This window comes from Nannospalax galili, unplaced genomic scaffold, assembly GCF_000622305.1.
Source record: "Nannospalax galili isolate Female #2095 unplaced genomic scaffold, S.galili_v1.0 scaffold768, whole genome shotgun sequence".
In the NCBI taxonomy this organism is placed as follows: Eukaryota; Metazoa; Chordata; class Mammalia; order Rodentia; family Spalacidae; genus Nannospalax; species Nannospalax galili.
In genome coordinates, this window is record NW_008360317.1 from 7,236,514 (window position 1) to 7,249,792 (window position 13,279).

The following is a 13,279-nucleotide window of genomic DNA, read 5'->3' on the forward strand; positions in this document are numbered from 1 at the left end:
GTAACTTTTTTTTGAGACAGGGTCTCCCATAGCTTAGGCTGGCCTTTCACTTGTAGCTGAGGCTGATTTTGTGTTTCTGATTCTCTTTCCTCCATGTCTTGATTGTTGAAATACAGATATGTATCACCATGACAACACATGGCAACTTACTGCATTTTCAAGTTTTTGAGAAATCCCCATTTTGTTTTTCACAGTGGTTTCATCCTTTTACATTCCTAACAACCATTGCAATTTCACCTCATCCTCACAAACACTTATTTTCATCCATCCTAATGGATATAATAGTTCATTGTAGTTTCGATTTGTGTTTCTCTAATGATTAATTATACTGAGCATCTCTTCATACTTCACTTGTACATTACCTTTAAAGACATGTTTATGCAAGTTCTTTGCCCATTTTTTAATTGTTTTTTTTGGTTTTTGTTGTTGTTAAATTGTGAGTTCTTTATGTATTATGGATACTAACCCCTTACCAAATAAATGAATTGCAAATATGTCCTGCCCCTCTGCAGGTCATCTTTTTACTCTTTCTACTATATTTCTCTTGTGTGGAAGTTTTAAATTTTTGTGTTGTCTCATTTGTCTACTGTTATTTTTGCTGCCTGTTTTTGGTTTCCTATCCAGAAAGCATGGCCAAATCCAGTGTCATGAGGTCTAGTTTTCTTCAATTCTATTTAGCCATCATTAATTCTCATTGCTGAGAATAGTAACTTCATGAGAAGCTCCCAAATATGTGATATTCTAACCCAGTCCTTTGTGTATTAGCTGGAACAGGACATCTGTGGAGAGAAATGCCCCTTATCAAGCACTTTGTTGTCTCTGGAGCTCATGATATACTGGGAACATTTCCTTTGTCTTTTATTTACAGCAACATGTTGCTTCTCTTCCATCTTCAGAAGATGAAAAGCAAGAGAAGAGGTTTCTAAAGTGTCATTATGGACTCACGGGTTTAACATTTTGGGTATTTTTAATCCACGGCACTTACTGTTTTTATTGTTCAAGTGTTTCCATCTTTAGACAGAGAGACGCTTCCAGTTGGCTCCTGAGTCCTTTTGGCATGGCCTGAGGATTCTTTTGATAGATTCTTTGCTTTCTGGTATTCCAAGATGTTTTAAGCTAATTTTACACATTTCCTGTCCCAAACAGAGTCTGCCACTGAGATAATGTTTAAATATAAATAGTTCTGGGATTTTACAACTTAGAAAAAGACTGCTTCGAAAACTAGAATGCTGTGTTTTGGACTGCACTGCCTCAAGATTCCCCGAGTATGAGCACAGAGTGATTGGGGAAGTTGTAGGAACATACGAGGATCCTCATGTGTGCACCACTGAGTGAGTGGGCGTGGCATCCCATGAAGGGTCAAGGAGGCAACTGAAGGCAAACTTTGGAGGCCAGTGGGGGCCCAGCTGAGGCCAGATCTGGGAGTGACCAGAACTTGCATGTGCAGCTAAGGGTGAGCTGATCCAGAAAGAAAATGCTGGGCCGGGGTGGGGGTGGGGGGCTGAGAAGGCCAAGTCAGAGCCTGAGGTTCCTGGCACTCTGCCTTTGAGGAAAGGCAGAGCCAGCAAGGCCTCCAGATGCTCAATGAGCCAGCAGGACACTGGGACACAGAAGGGTCTTGAAACAGGAGCAGATTGCAAGCAGGGCATGGTGACTTGTGCCTGTGATTCCAGCACTCAGGGCACTGAAGCAGGAGGATCGAGAGTTCCAGGCCAGCCTGGGCTGTGTGGTGAGGCTCTATCTCAGAGGAGAGGAGAGAGAGGAGGGGAGAGGAGGGGAGAGGAGGGGAGGGGAGGGGAGGGGAGGGACTGGAGGGAATGGTTGCTCTTCCAGAGGACATGAGTTCAGTTCCCAGCAATCACACTGGACAGCTTACACCCACCTGTAGCTCAACTCTAGGGGATTCAACACCCTCTTCGGGCCTCCACAGGCACCGGCACACACATGGAATACACACACAGACACACATAAAAATCAATCTAAAAAGAAAAAAGAGGGTCTGGAGAGATAGCTCAGCGGTTAAGAGCACTAACTGCTCTTGCAGAGGACCTGGGTTCAATTCCCAGCATCTACATGGTGGCTATGAACCATCCTTAACTCCAGTTCCAGGGGAATCTGAAGCCCTCTTCTAATCTCTGCTTCATTGCATGACATGGGTGCACTCACATACATGCAGGCAACACATTCATACACATAAAGTAAAAACAATAAATAAAATACATTAAAATAAGAAGTCATTAACAAAGAAAAAGAGAGAAAAGAAAAAAAAGAAAAAAGAGCAGAGTTTATTTTAAGGCCAGCTATGTCAGTGAGGCTGAAGGACAGAAAAGTAGCTCTTGCGTGTGGCAACTTGGAAGTCAGATGCCTTTGTGTAGCAGGGCTGCTGAGGCTGGGGTGAGGACTCACTGGGACTGCAGTGAAACAGGTCAGCTGTCCCACTCACCAGGTGACAGGTCAAAGGCTTTATTGAAGGCCAGACAGACACAAGAAAGCAAAGCACCATATCATACGTTCAGGTGGCCAGTGTGGCAGGGAAGAAGCGCATAGTCTGGATACCCAGGTCCCTGCTCACAACATAAAACTTATCTGATGACCATTCTGTGAGTGTACAAGTGACCATTGTTAGGCGTGTTCACTGTTGGGAGACAGCCTGCACAGTAGGGGGTGGGAGGTGGGCAGGAGTGTCTTAATTTATTTGATGTACTTGTGGGTGTGCATGTGTGTGTGTGTGGTGTGTGTGTGTGTGTGTGTGTGACACGTCCCATAGCATACATATGGAGGTCAACATCAGAGGACAGCTTTGTAGAATTAATTCTTCCCTTCATCCTTTATATGGGTTCTAGGAGTTGTACTGAGGTCACCAGTCTTGCACAGCAAGAACATGTACTGGCTGAGCCATCTTGCCAACCCTCTATTACATTTTTTTAAAAAAATTGTGTGTGAGACAGGGCTCCCTGTAGCCCCAGCTGGCCTGGAATGTGCTATGTAGACCAGGCTGGCTTCAATCTCACAGAGATCTAACTGCCTCTGCCTCTTGAGTGCTGGGATTAAAGGCATGTGTCACCACACACATGGCTGAAAGAGACTTTCTTTAATAATCATTGATTTGTAGTCTAGGGAGATAGCTCAGTTGGCAAAGTGCTAGCCACACAAGCATGAGGACATGAGCTTGATCCCCAGAAACCACATTATAAAAAGAAAAGCCAAGCATAGTGGCGTGTATTTGTAATCTCAGCTCTGGGGAAACAGAAACAGAGTCCCTGGGGCTCTCTGGCCAGCCAGCCTAGCCTTATCAGAGAGTTTCCAGGCAGTGAGAGATCCTGTCTCACAGAAAAAGGTGGATGGAACCTGAGAAAACCGCTATAAGTACGCACTGGCACACAGGTACAACTGCCCCTCCCACACACAAGTAATACTGAATCTGCGGATGCAGCCTAAGTCTTTAACGAATTCCCTACCATGCCCAAAATGAGACATGCAAGGTTAAAAGGCCACTGGCAAATATCCCAAGTTTCCTACCAGAAACACTGCCAGTTTACACTTCTACCCAAGTATAAAAGAGATTAGTTTTCCTGAATCCCTGCCAATATTGAATTTTGCCCTTAACAAAACAAGTGTTTACCAGTTTGGAAAGTGAGGAAGAATCCGGTTGTTGCTTTGTTTTGCGTTTCTTTAGTTACTTGTGATTTGGTAACATTCTTCTCAGTTGCCCCCCTACCCCACACATGCACCCTTTTATCGTGTTGTATTTATTCCCTTTGAATCATCTCTTAGTTTCTTTACTTGGGTTTGGGTTTTGGTTGTTTTTGATTTTTCTATGTAGCATTCGTATTTTATTGATTTGTAAGAGCTCTTTTGATATTAGGACAATTTACATTATCAAAATTGTATTTTCCCCAGTATTCCAGTTGCCTATTAATTTGACTTTCAGACCTAGAGCAATATAAATCCACAAGCAGGCTTATGTCCTCACCAGCAGAAGGGAGAGTTTGCCTCAGTAAAATCTAAGCTCCAGGATAGCAGGCAGGCCTAGGTCCTGGACCACACAAGGCCAAGGCAGGATGTCTGAAGTGTTAAGTGAATCAAAGCTAGAAAGTCCTGTGGCAACCAGCTGTTGTTTATTTGTACTGATGGGCCCTACTTTTGTCCTAAGTGTATTTAAATTTTAAGCATAAATAAACTTGTTTGATTGAAACAGGGTCTTTCTGTGTAGCCCAGCTGATCTTGAACTCAAATTCTTTCTTCCTCAGTCTCCTGAGTGCTTATAGATTTGTGCTACCACAACCTACACAGGAACTTAAATATCCAAAGGCACGATACTATATAGAGACATAATGGATACTGGGATTTTAAATTTTTTAAATTATTCAAGCACTCTTTTTGCAAAAAGACATTTATTTTTCTCATAAGGCTGAGGTGTAAACCTGCCAAGAAAGATTGGTTGATTGTTAGGAAAGGGGTGTGTGTGTGTGTGTGTGTGTGTGTGTGTGTGTGTGTGTATGTGTATGAGAGAGAGAGAGAGAAAGAGATCATAACATTATAAACCTCTCATCTTCCAAATGATCATTTAAGTGTTCCTAGATAGATGGGGCTGCCTCTTCGTGTACCACTATTTCTAGAACTTACCCAAGACTTCCAGAAGGTTGGTAAGCCTTTCCTTGGTCCAGCCAAACTCCTCTTGAATGTAAGGCTGCTTCTCTTGTTTCCCAGGCTGTTAACCACAGTCCCCTGCCTGCTGTGGAGCTCTTGGAACCATTAGTTATGAACCCCCTCCACCTCTTGACTTATGATATTACACACACACACACACACACACACACACACTCACTCACGAGCTATTGCTTGGAAACCTTTTCTACATCCAGGCTTTGTATCCAAAGCATCCCAGAAAGGGGAAAAAAAGGCATGGGGTTGCAGGCAGGAGGGATGGGAGACAGTAAAGGGCTAAGGCCCAGGAGCAGTTGTGACACTGACTCAGACTCATCCTAGGTGTTGACAAGGGCTGTTCAGAAAGCCACATAGACTACGGTCAGCTGGTCGAGTGCTTGCCTAGTGTGCACAAGGCCTGGGCTCCATCCCCAGCACCACATAAACCCAGGCGTACAGGCTCACACTTGTAATCCCAGCACTTGAGGTGGGGGACACAAGAGGATCAGAAGTTCAAAGCCATTCTCTGCAACACAGTGAGTTCAAGGCCAATCTGGGCTTCAGAAGAAAGAGCCCAGGGCTTCTATAGTTTAGGCACAGGGATCCTGAGCAATGGGAAGCACGATGTGGGGTGACACCTCCAGGCAGTATCTTGTGCTTCGAGGAAGCATTTAGTAGGAACTGTTGAAAGTTGAGCTCTAAGAGAGAGTGGTTTCAGTCTTTGTACTTAATCTACATTTTCTACATCACAGAAATGATTTTTCCAAAAGCAGCTGTTATTGCCTGTCTGTCCCTCTTCCCTTTGCCTCAGTTTCCTGTGGAATAGCCCATCCTCAGCGCCTACCTGTGAGCAACACTCTTGTGTGGTCACAATGCATCCCTTTTCCCCACTGCTACTTTGTTACATGCTCTGGGGCATGGTGGCCTTTTCCTTCCCTTTGCTGAGGAAAAGTGAGCAATGGTTCATCTCATATTTCTGTCAGCAGACACATGACAACATGTCTGAAGCGACACCTCACAGTCTGTTATCAGTCCTGAGATGGGCTTTTCTGGGCACTGACATCATTAAGACAAGACACAATCTAAAAAGGCAAAAAAAAAAAAAAAGCAATCTTGCTTTTGAATGTATGTCATAAATTAGCATGGAACATCTGCACTGAAGCCACGACCACTCACACGTGGTTTTGGTCAGCTCAGAAGTAGTTCATTGAGCCACAGCTGAGCCTCTCCTTAACAGAGACTGAGCCATGGAGCTGACGGGCCAGGCTGAGTGGAGTTGGGAGGAAAGGAGAGGCCCTGCCTCCCAGTAATCCTTCTTTATAACTTTTTCAAATCCTTAAGTCATAGAAGAGGGTCAGGGGTAGTCCACAAATATTTCCCCAGCAGGCCTGCCTGCTCCTGGTCTTGCCAGATCACCCTATCAAGGCCTCTGAAGAAAGCCGCCCAGAGGGAGCCCATGTCGGCACAGCAGAGCACTGGCCCACTAAATCTCACTAAATTCCCCATTTGTCTGTCCTTTTTCTAGTTTCCTTTGTACATTTTCCCCTTAATCTCTAGCTAATGTTCTCCATGCCATGGCTTTGCGAGCTGTTCCATCCATCTCCTTTAGTAACAGCATACTTGAGACTTTGGGTTGCTAGTAGAGCTTGTGCTGAAACCAGAAGATAACAGAATGTGTATTTGACAAACCAAGAGATTTAAACCCCACAAACCCCATTCTCTTACTAGAAGCTGTCTTTGCTATGATGTGGTTTTATGGCCTTTTAAAGATAATCAGATTGGAATTTGACCTGTAACAGCCCTGGACCGTGGTAATAGTGCCTTTTATCTGTTGTAAATGAAGACTGGAATAAAGACTGGCTCACTGGGTAGAGGCGCTTGCCATCAAGCCTAATGACCTGAGATCTATCCCTGGGGACATAGTAGAAGGAGAGAAGTGACTCTTACAAGTTGTCTTCTGACCTCCACATGTGCACCATGGCATGTGCTCCCCAACCCCGTAAAAACTAAAGGTAATTAAAAATTTTCAAACACAGCATGTAGTTTTGGCTGTGGGAGCTTGATTATACAAACCACTGAAATGTTCCATAGGAAACCAGGTTAGATAACGTTCATTCACTCCCTTATTGGGTTAGTATCAGGAGTTACCTAGGTAAAAGTATTATTATTTATTTATTAGCATTTTCAGCACATGCTGTTTTTGTAATTGGGGCAGGGGGTGGGAAAGCAGTCCCTTTGCCTTCTCTCTGGGACATTGATCTCTAAGACTATGAAATAGACTGCAGCTGGGCAGAATAACAGGAAAGATATTTGCATTTACTGTGTACACAGGCCATCAGAGAGGAAAAGTGAGTATGTAGCACTCAGCAAGATCTAGAAGCTTCTTTAATATCTTTATATGGGAAACAGGTAGTAATGTAGGCACCTCAGGAGGGAGTAAATGATTTGGGGAAAGGATGAACAGACTTTGAGACTAGGTGGCAGCCAGTGACAAAATCAACTGGAAATAATGTAAGCCTCCAATCTCCTCTCCTGTGATATGAACTGATTTCTCCTCACCAGATGAGATTCTGGTGGGCAGGGGCAGGGAAGAGTCATGGTGATGGAATTCCTTTTGGGGAATCTGTTACTAGGAAAATGGGGGAAATTAGATGAGTGTAGTGATACATGCTTATAACTCATCACTTGAGAAGCTGAAGCAGGAGGATCATGAGTTCCATTCCAGTACAGCCTGGGCTACAGAATGAGACCCTGTCTCAAAAAGAAGGGAAGATTGATGGGTGTGGTGGCACATACATTTAGTCCCAGCACTCAGTAGGCAGAGGTGGATGCAATTCTGTGAGTTCTATACCAGCTTGGTCTACATAGTGAGTTCCAGGTGAGCCAAGACAATGAATGTAGTGAGACCATCAGTGGTAATGGACACTTTGGTCTGCAGAACAATGCACAAATGTTAAGTGGGAACCCATGTAACAATGGACTGGCTTCTGTAGACAAGGGCCCAATTCAGCAGAGTCCATTGTAGGTGCCGGTCATCCTTGTGTCCGGCAGAATGTGGTGGGCACCACAGAAATGTGTGGACTATGTATAGTAGAAGTTGGGGTCCAATAAGCCCCTTCTAGCTGGTGTAAGAAAGGCAGGCTAGATACCCAGGAGCCTTCTCCATGGGCAGAGTGGGTCAGGATGGGAACAGGTAAGGAGCCCCATAGCTGCCTTTACCCCAAGTTCATTGAGAGGCTGAGAAGACCTGATAGAAAGAGAAGGGGGGAAGAGAAGACAGGAGAGGAGAGAAGGAGAGAGAAGAGAAGGGTATGAAAGAGGAGAAAAGGTTAACAAGAATTAGTCTAGGAATCTGATACAGAATGAGAAGAAAAGAGAGAGGACAGAGACCAGGGAGGTGACTCGGTCAGTGAAGTCCCTGCCATATAGCATAACCTGAGTTTGAATCCTCAGTACTCATATAAAATACCAGATACGACAGCATGCCTCTGTAATCACAGTGCTGGTTGGGCAGAGATGGGTGGATCCCTGGAGCTTGCTGGCCAACCAGTCTCACAGAAATGATAAGTTTAATTTCAGTGAGAACCCCTATCTCAAAAAATAAGGTGGAGAGCAGTTGAGGAAGACATCTGGTATTTACCTCTGACCGCCACACACACAAAGGAAAAAACTGGAAGACAAAACGCACTCAAATTTAAGAACACTGGACAACATTCATTTATTTATTTATTTATTTATTTATTTATTTATTTATTTATTTAATTTATTTGTTGAGACAGGATCTTACTGTGTGGCCCTGGTGGACCTGAAACTCACTATGTAGACCAGGCTGGCCTCAAATTCATAGAGATCTATCTGCCTCTGCTTCCACTGGAACTAATGTGCCACTATGCCCAGGTCACTGTCTTTTTAAAAGACCTTTAAATATGCACTTTGCTTTTCATACATCAAGTCTGATCCAGTCCCTCTCTGCCCCCAGTTTACAAATTACAACATTGAGGTTCATGGAGGGCAAATGACTGACTCAAGGTCCCCAGATGGAGCTCAAAAATGTCTGACCCCGGGATCATGTTTTCTTTACTGTGTCACGTTGCCGAGTACTATCTCAGCAGGCTTGGAAAGGAATTGGTTGGGAGTGGCTGTGGTGTTCCCTCTGACTGTTTCTTTTCTGACTGTGTCTCTTCTGCTCTTTCTGTCTTTGGTTCTTCTCAGTCACTCTCTTTAGGGCTGGATCCCCTCAGCCCCTGCATGTGTCACTGGGCCTATCTGCATGTGGACAGTTTCTCTACTGCTGAAGCACCTTATGATGTTTACTTCACCAAAGGTGATGGATGCCACATGCCCATGTGGACACAGAATGTTGGGCAATGCTAACTTTCAGCATTCCCTGCATAAGTGTAGGGAGCCATAGGGCACCGTGGGTCATGTTTTGTACTTTTCATTTTTCAGGAGAGCCAGATCCTTCAGGAGACCAGAGCACTAGCCACCTCTGCCCTGATGGAATATTCTCTCTTCTCTGGTTCTGCTACCTGGCTACATCAAACTGTGGTTGCTTCATGTTCAGCTTGTGGAGAACAGGAATTCCTGATGGACTCACACTGCCCACTTGTCTGTGGGCAGCCCTGGTGATGTGACCCAGGACCTTAGCAGGTCAGGCCTGGCTTTTCTTTTATTCTAGGGTGGCTACTGGCTGCTCTATCTCCTTCAACTCCTCTCTAGTGCACCTTGTATCATAGCATCATTGTCTGGTCAGTCTCTTCTCTAACCAAGAACTCCTTTAGGTTTAGACTGTTTCTAATGGCACTGAAGACCATAATGCCTCAGCTCTGTATTTGGCTCCTTTCATACACACACACACACACACACACACACACACACTCCCCTGTCCACACATATTTGCTGAATGAATAACCAAACAACAGCCTGTTTATGAGGTTCAGTGGGATCCCCCTTGATAGGCATGCTTGGATCTGTGCCACTAGAACTTGGGAGAAAATTCAGGCCTACAGTTAGGATTTTATAAGCCCAAATACTAAGGAAGTAACTACACCACTGAAAGAATGTGAATAAGAAGATAAGAGTAGGGCTATCCCATGATCTGCAGGGAGGCAAGCTCTGTGGAACATTTAGACTTAGATGATGTCATAGATTATCTAGCCGACTGTAAGATAAAGAGGTACTCTATTTTCTAGAAACATTTAATAGTGTACCTCAAGTGTATTTTCTGAAGACCCAGAAACACAAAATGAATTTTGACCTCTAATTCCTACACTGGAGAGAAGAGGAAAAGGTAAGAGAACTAATAATTACAGAGAAATAATGTTGGCTCTAATCCCTGACAGAAACAATTTAAGGAAGGAAGGGTTGATTTTGGTTCACAATTTCAGAGGTTCCACATTGCTTGGATCCATTGAGTCTGGGCCCATGGTGAGGCAGAGCATCATGGCAATGTGCGTATGTGGCAGAAGCTGCTCACCTCATGGCAGACAGGAAGCAGAGAGCCCAGACAGGTCTAGGGACCAGGTACAACCTAAGGCACACCACCTTAGGCCTGTTCCCTCCAGGTAGCCCCAAGTCTCAAAGTCACCTCCCCATCGGGCTGCAGAGGAAGAGGCAAAGTGAACTGCTGAATGCTTAGATTCAGAGGATGCGAGTAGATCATCTGGACCATTGCAGGATTAGGAGGTGCTCTGTTTTCTAGCAAAATTTAATAATTTTTCAGTTAAATTTCATAATCTGTCAGGTTAAGCTGTGTCTTCATGATCCAAGTACTTCCCCAAAGCCTGTCAGCTGGCAACCAAGCCCCGGTAATATGAACCTGTGGGAGATACTTCATACTGAAGTCATCATGACCTATATATCACAGACTGTTTCATGTTAACTCCTCAACAACTCAGTGAGGTACTTGAGAAATAGCTCAAAGAGAGAATTTAAAGGTTCTCACCACAGAAAGGTGATAAGTATCTGAGACAATTCTATTACTCCACAGTGTGTATTGTATGGAAGCATCATACTGTATATCATATAGACAGATACATTTATCAATTAAAAATAAAACTTCAAAAGGTATTTAAACTTTTCTACTTTGTATATTTGACACAGTCTCACTATGCAGCCCAAGCAGACCTCAAACTTGAACTCCTCCTTCTCCAGTCCCTCAAGTGCTAGGATTAATTGGGTGTACTGCTTAAATATTTTTAATTCAATTTTAATTTTTCGCTTTTTGTTTTGGTTTTTGAGAAGGGTTTCCCTGTAGCCCCAGCTGGCCTGGGATTTGCTATGTAGACCAGGCTGGCCTCAATCTCACAGAGATTTGCTTACCTTTGCCTTCAGAGTGCTGGGATTAAAGGCATGTGTCACAATACTTGGCAAATATTTTCAATTTTTAAAAAAGAGATAGAACCTCAAAGACTCTGGAGCGTGCTCCCATCTCTGCTCTTAGGTCAAATGAATGACTTTCTTTTCCTTGTCCCAGTACACCCTTGTTCCGACTGCTCTCTTCCTTCCTGTAGACAGAGGAGGCCCCTCAGCTGACTTCTGAAGACACCCAGGTTGGTGCAGGCTCCCCTAAATCTTATTTGTAAAATCTGTTGTTTATTTTGTGCTCTTTTACAAAGTGCCTTGTGACCTTAGCCTGATTCTCCACCTATTGAGACCAAGGTTGTCATGACTATTTGAGCCATAGTTAGTAGATTGAGTCAAATGCCTTTAGCATAAGATTACACACACACACACACACACACACACACACACTCACCCCAACCGAGAGGCCATGGATTCCCAGCCCTGCAAGCCAGCAGTACAGGGAGAGGAAGGTACAGGGGCCTTTCCCCACTCTGCTCCTTGTTGGTTCATGACTGTGGATCCATTTGACTGTGGATCTATTTATATCTTCACAGAACTGGAAAACCCTATGCTGTAATTTGAAGTTGTCTTTCAATATACACTTTGGAAATTTAGCCCTCAAGGCAACAGTGTTGTCTAGTGGGATATAACAGAAAGTGACTGGGTAACGGAGGCTCCACTTCATGAACAGATTTATGGAGTCATTGCAGGAGTAAATTGTTTACTAAAGGATGAGTTCAGATCCTGTGTGGTGGTTCATTCTTATAATCTCAGCACTTGGGAAGCTGAAGTAGGAGGATTGGGAGTTCAAGGCCAGCCTGGGCTACATAGCAAGATTCTGTCTCAAAAAAAAAAAAAAAAAAAAAAACCCAAAAAATTAATTAGCCAATTATTTAACTGATGAGTTAAAAGGCTGATGTGGCCCCTTTTGCTCTCTCTCCCCCTTCGGTCTTCTCTCTTATAGCACTTTCTGCCATGTTATGTTGTAGCAACTTGCCAGATGCTGTCATCTTGAACTTTGGAGGTCCCAGCCTCCAAAATCAGAGGTCAGTACATTTCTGTTCATTATATGGCACCCATCTGAAGCATTCTACTATAGCAGCATATACAGGGGGAGAGAGAAGAAAGATAGATAATGTTCAGGTGGTGTGAAACACCAAAGGGAAATGTGGTATTTAATAAGCTTACTGAAAAATAAACATATTATATAAATGTGAGTGCCTATATACTGCTGAAGGCTACAATAACAAATATCACAGTGCTAGGCATGGGAAACGTCACTTCATGTTGTTGGTAAAGGAAGTTCAAGAGAATCCCAAAATAATATGGGCTATTGCCACAGCCCTTAACTGTCTCCCAGAACTTGACAGTAAGACCCTCTTGTTAAATACATGACACACTTCAGACACAGGACTTAGGGCAATTGAGCTGGAACTGACCTGGAAGCCTCCTCCCCAAAGACTAGCTCTCATAGAATCAGAAGATACTATGCAAGCTGCCAAGGGAGAAAACCAATCAGTGATCCTACCCAGCTTTAAAGTCTATGAACCACAATGACCAGCCCAGCAAACTATTTCTATTGGTGCATTAGTGGTACTTTTATCTTGGGGATAATCAATAGCTGTCTAATTGGACTTAGGGCCTGCTCAATGAGAAGGAATCCATGCATGTCTGTAAACACTGCCAAGTATATAAGGTTGGAGAGGTCCTAGACCCTAGAGAAGAACCTACTTCTGCCGCTTCCCTAAACCAAAATGATTTCTTACTACATTCTAAATGTATATCCTTATATTTACACTCAAGCATACCACTCATCATTCATCAAAGAAGTTTCTTTTTTGCAATAGATGGAAATTATTGCAATGTTCATAACTGGTCAAACGCAGAGAATAAGCAATGTGAGGTACCTAGCCCTAAGTAATACATCTACAATGCAGCCTCTATACTCAAGACTCATCTTGGAAGATGGGACAGAAAGAATGTAAGAGCCAGAGGGACTACACACCTGCTGCTAGTTAATACATTCTAGACATAATAGGGAAGCCACACCAATAAAATCTTTACAGTATGGTGGTCTAACAAGATCTGCATAATGAAAAAACCGGTTGATATGCCAAGGTGGATGGGGGAAATTTCACAGGGTTCCACTTCAAGATGAAGGGCTACAGACAATGAATGGATGCAGAGGGAAAAATTCATTTTCTTTGGGGACTAGCTCCCTAGGATGTTATCTAATCCCAAGAGGGCAAACAGAGATACATACCAATACCAGTAAATGGACTCCATG

General features: G+C 43.7%; 1 long non-coding RNA gene across 2 annotated transcripts in view; it reads left to right on the forward strand.

Annotated features, from left to right (window-relative positions):
• The first annotated feature begins 1,228 nt into the window (after window positions 1-1,228).
• Window positions 1,229-13,279, forward strand: part of LOC115068746 — a 12,704-nt gene continuing 653 nt past the window's right edge. Inside the window, exons 1-4 of one of the 2 annotated variants that reach the window (XR_003848087.1) lie at window positions 1,229-1,453; window positions 9,097-9,297; window positions 11,123-11,198; window positions 11,957-12,038. This is a non-coding gene — a long non-coding RNA (uncharacterized LOC115068746). Of the gene's footprint in view, window positions 1,454-1,601; window positions 1,730-9,096; window positions 9,298-11,122; window positions 11,199-11,956; window positions 12,039-13,279 lie in introns of those variants that run through there. The other variant, XR_003848088.1, reaches the window with a different exon arrangement.